Below are 5,173 nucleotides of genomic sequence, written 5' to 3' on the forward strand. Positions count from 1 at the left end.
GAGAAATCAGAAATTTGGGGATGGTAATGCAATTAAGAAATCGAGGAAGTTGAGGGAGCCGCTGCGAAGTTAGAATAAAGAGAAGTTTGGCTACATTGACTACAATATTGAGAAAATAGAAACTATGCAAAGGATTGATGATCTTTTAAAAGAGAAAATGAATATCAAGGTCTAGATTTACAACTTGTAAGGATAGAAATACTAAATTTTTCCATGCTATTGCAAATTCTTAAAGAAGGGCAAAGCCTATGGAGGATGTTCGAATTGATGGGAGGTCTTTTCGTGGTCCACAAAAGGTGAAGAAGGAAGTAACGAAGTACTTTATGAGGTTATATTCTGAGGAGATTCTAAGGAGCAGTTTCTGAATATAGGCTTTGATGTCTCTTTGGTGAAGGTTATTTCATGTGAGAAGACTAAATTGTTAAAAAAGATGCCAAATTTTAAGGAGATAAGAAAAATAGTATGGAAGTGCATCCTGAATAGAGTAGCGAGACGGACGAATTCAATCTCAAAAGGATTAGGTGATTTTGGGGGAGTAATTGGCAAGGATTTTGGTGCAACGGTTGCTGAGTTTTTCAAATATGGTATACTGCTAGATCAAGCAAACTTAACTTGGGTGGAATTAACACATAAGGAAGGTGGGTCAAAATAACTTGAATGATTATAGACCAAATAAATATGGTTGGATATACCTATACAGTAATATCAAATGTGGGTTTGTAGTTTGTAAGACAATACACTCGGTGAAGAAAAAAAAATATCAAAGCATGGTTGATAAAATTGGCTTCCATAATGTAAGACCTGGAAAATTTTAACAGTCAATTAATTAATTAAAATTTAGTTAAGATGGTTTAAACTGTCACAGTCTGGATTAAAAATTTAAATTTCATAATTTGAAAGATAAAATTTGAGCTCATAAAATTATTTGAAATGCAAAAATATAATTATTTAGAGAAAAACGCGTATCGGTACATGCTTAGGTCTGTCCGATACTGCGTATGAAAAAAATAAAAGTGTAAAAATGACCCAAAAAATATTTAAAATACAAACCAGAGCACTTATCTTTCAACAGGAAAAAGGACAAAAATATCCCTCACTTAATAGCTCTAAACACGTGGTCCATTCTCCATTCTCATTTATTCACACATTTTTCCCAAATTGAGAGAGAGAGGAGCTCGAGAAATTGAGGAGAGAAGAGAAATCTCAAGCTAAAAATAGTATTCACCTCTCTCTCTTCAAATCTACTTTTCTCACAAATTGGAGCTCTGATCGACGACCTGTTTGCGGCTACGCGTTTTTCTCGTCTCGCTCTACATTTCTATACTATTTTGTAGTGAGTAATCACGAGAACCTTATCTCGTTCCTCCAATCTTTACTGACTTCGCATTTTTGGGTATGTGGGTGTTGAAATTTGTGATTTTGATACTTTAGCGAAAGTTCAAGCTTAATTTCTAATGGAATTTTGACCTATGATAATGTAGAGTAAGGTAAGGAACTCTTCCTCTCTATTTCCCCAATTTGTGTGAAAAACCTAGTATGAACCATATGAAATTTGGATGTTATTAGATTGAACAAAGTTGCTTAAATGCTTGGCTTGGTTGGTGTGGATTGAGGCTTGAATTGAGTGCTTGGTTTGAATTGGTCAGAGAAAGAGGTTCAAAAGGATAGAAACTACCATCAATTAAGGTACGTATTTCGGTTTTGGATAATCATTATATAATGCTATGTGAAAACCTATGCTATTTGACCTTAAGATATTGTTAAATTGATGTTGTTGATGTTAATGGTTTAGCATGAATGTGTGAAATTGAATGATGGTTTGAATGTTGAATGAATTTTAGATCGGAGGTCGTGATTGATTGAGTTATATCTCTTGATATGTATTGATGTGTTGTGGTGCATCTGTTGAGGTTGAAATCCTTGTAGATAGTATATGAAATTAGATTTGGGATGATTAATTATTGATTTTGAAAAAATTGTGTAAGTTTAGTTAATAAAAGGTTAAATGATAATTTAGGTAAAAATTTATTGTTGGATGAGTTGTTAAAGAGTGAAAGATGGATTGGTTAGGTTTGGACTTGGATGAGGCAATTGGGAATGTTTTCAAAAAGAAAGTGAGTAGTAATTTTAATGTTGCATAAAATGTATAATTTGGTAATTCTGGTCAACTTTGGAGGGCTATAACTTGGCACTCGAAACTTGAAAATGAATAAAATTTATGTTGAATTAAAATTGAAAATGTCTACTTTAAGTTCGTCAAAGAATGAAGGAAAAATGATTTTTATAGAAAAAGTTATGGGTGTTTAAAAATTGGTGGTTAAAACTGAATTATGCATATTCTGCAAAGTTAGTGGCCAAACCAAGTTCCCTGCATATGTACCTATGCTGCATACGCATCATTACACTTTCGTGCGTATGCATGATGCCTACATACGCACCATTCACGCACCCTTAAAGGATCGAGACAGGTTTCGTGCGTACACACAAAGTCCGCATATGCATGATTGTGCTGATTTTTTGAAAATACTATTTTTGAACGGTTAAGCCTTTTTGGTGAGCTTGAAACCCCTTATAATCTCCATATGAACTCTGGAAACCATATTAAAGGCTTTAAATATGTTGGTGGTGGATATAATGTATTGAATTGAGTAATTCCTGATAAAAGTTTGTAATATGAAATATTTTAAATGTTGTGGGGATGATGGTTCGTCCCACTCATGGTGAGGTCAGTGGCTTTGTCCCGCTTACGAATTGGTGATGTTGATTGTTTTAATAATAGAAGTTATGATTGAGGATGATGATTATGTTATTGAGGATATGATTAGTGAAGATTATGATTATGATTGAATTGATTTGATTTGAGACTTAGGTCAAAAAGTGAGAATTTATATGAGGTTTATGATGAAAACTATGATTGAGATATATGCTAGCGCTTATGATTAATGATAAATTTGATGATGATAATGGGTTTGGTTGATGGTGATTATTGATTTGCAAGGACGTAGATTTTGTCTTGCTTGCATGGTTATAAGATGTGATTAAATTAGAAGGTGGCAGTACGTAGCCGGAAATTGTGTTGAGCGTGGCCAAAAGAAACAAAAGAGTGCTTTGTGGAATGGACAGCTGCACCGGTTCAACGGAGTGAGAAGAAGTTATGGTTATCAATATCTTTTGTAATTGTTTAGTATATCTAGAATTTCAGGAATAAAAAGATATTCTAGAATAAGATTACCTTAGTGGAAGAAACGAAATGGGAGGTAATACAAATGGTGAAGAATTGGAAAAACAGTCGGAAAATGCAAAGCGCAAAAGATTACTATAATGATACCAAGAAGGAATTTTGAATATGCAATTCCGTTTGTGTTATCTGATGAGTATTGTTTTGCTTTTGTTTACAATGCTTGAGTAGGTTGTTATATGTATTTTTTGTGTTGTTGCTTGATTTGAATAGGTCATGCTTGTTATTATCGTGATGTAGTGTCTTTTTAGGGGTTGTTTTACTGATTTATTATAGTTGCTTTGGTTTCTTTGGACTAAAGTTGTGTATGTAGTGACATTTTGTTTCCTTCACTTTCTGTTAGGATTTGGTGAGTGATTTCTCATTAAAAAAATCCTTCAAAAGAAAAAAAAAATACCTTAGTATTCAATGAAAAAATGAAGACACAAAAGATGCAAAAGACTGGGAAAAACATGTTCTTGCTTATTTTATTAAGAATGTAACAAAATCTTAGTAAATGCAAAGAAAACTTACTACAATTTTGGGAAGAAAGGAAAGTTCAAACTTGATTGTCCTAAATTGGGGGACCCTACTAATAAGAAGAACAAAGAAAAAATTGTGAAGGAGAAAGAATCATTCTCAACCTTTCTTAGTGATTTTGAGGAAGAACCTAAGAATGAAGATGAGATCAATGACCTGGAAAATCTTTGGTTTTTCATTATAAAAAAGAAAGAGATTGTTAGCTTCATATATTTCAGATAGAGTTTTGATGATTAAAAAATTTTATTAATATATTTTTAACAATTTTCTCAACTTTTTAAGCACTCGATAATTTTTTTCTAAGTAATTTATCACAAACTAGAAGATATAACACTACCAAAAAAAAGCATTGATTACCATTGATTTTACCGACGGATATAGCATCGGAAATTACCGTCATATATATAAGGGGATTTTGCAATGGTTGCAACACTAAATTTGTCATCAACGATACTTCATCGTCGAATTTATATTTTGGATCCTAAATCTGACAAATACAAGTGGCGTAAAAAAAATATTTAGTGGGCATGCATTTTATCATTGGATTTGCGGTTTGGAAAAATCTGACGATAAGGCAATTAAAAGAAACATGTCGAATTTGCGAATCCTTCCCTACATTTTTGTAACATTATCAACCTCACTTCTCTCCCCTCTCTCTTTCTCTCTCACTGTCAGTCCCCATCCTCATCACCATTCGCCTCCAAAATTTCGTCACTGGTCACTTCCCACGACTCCAGCCATCGTCGCCGTTGAGGAGTGTCCACCTAGAGCTTGTTTCTGCATTGGGACGTCGCGTTATCTCCTCTACGAGTTGTTGCCACCACTTGCTTCCATCAGTTGTGACGCGTCCCTTCTCCCTTCATCCAGGTATGTTTATTCTTTTCATTCTTCCAATTTTGTGTATTATTAACATTTGCTAAACCCTAACTCTACACCCTTCTCTTGTGCCCCTACTGACCACCGTTGTTGTCACCATGTTAGAAAAGTCTTCCATATCGCCATTATCTCTAAATAAGTAATTTTTTTCATTTTCCTTTTTTTAGATTTATGTTAATTTTCATAGTTCTAATGTATAGTAATAGAATTTTTTATTCTATCTTTTTTATTATAAAATTGTGATATAGTTAAATTTAGATTAATTAGTTTAGTGTAAATAGTATTTAAATTAGATTAGATTAAGTTGACTAATTAGCTTAGTTTAGATAAATTATGGTAATCAGTTAGATAAATTAGGATAAATTAAGTTAATTTAATATTAATTAGGATTTTGGAATTAGATTAACTAGTTAAATTTTTTTAAGATTTAAGAAATATTTCTGAAATATTTGTGTAAGTATTTTTACAAATTTTATTAATTTTGATTATTAATTTTTATATTTTATTAATTTTATTTTTATATTAGTTTTTTTTTGTTTC

The 5,173-nt window shown here is 32.2% G+C and overlaps 1 long non-coding RNA gene across 10 annotated transcripts in view; it reads left to right on the forward strand.

Moving 5' to 3' along the window:
- Window positions 1,110-5,173, forward strand: part of LOC107613140 — a 6,286-nt gene continuing 2,222 nt past the window's right edge. For 8 of the 10 annotated variants that reach the window (XR_001613948.2, XR_001613949.2, XR_001613952.2 and 5 more), the window contains exons 1-3: window positions 1,110-1,487; window positions 1,567-1,686; window positions 4,433-4,624. This is a non-coding gene — a long non-coding RNA (uncharacterized LOC107613140). Of the gene's footprint in view, window positions 1,488-1,566; window positions 1,687-2,998; window positions 3,539-4,432; window positions 4,625-5,173 lie in introns of those variants that run through there. The other 2 variants (XR_001613950.2, XR_001613955.2) reach the window with 2 other exon arrangements.

The sequence above is a fragment of the Arachis ipaensis genome, chromosome B08 (genome assembly GCF_000816755.2).
Source record: "Arachis ipaensis cultivar K30076 chromosome B08, Araip1.1, whole genome shotgun sequence".
Classification (NCBI taxonomy): domain Eukaryota; kingdom Viridiplantae; phylum Streptophyta; class Magnoliopsida; order Fabales; family Fabaceae; genus Arachis; species Arachis ipaensis.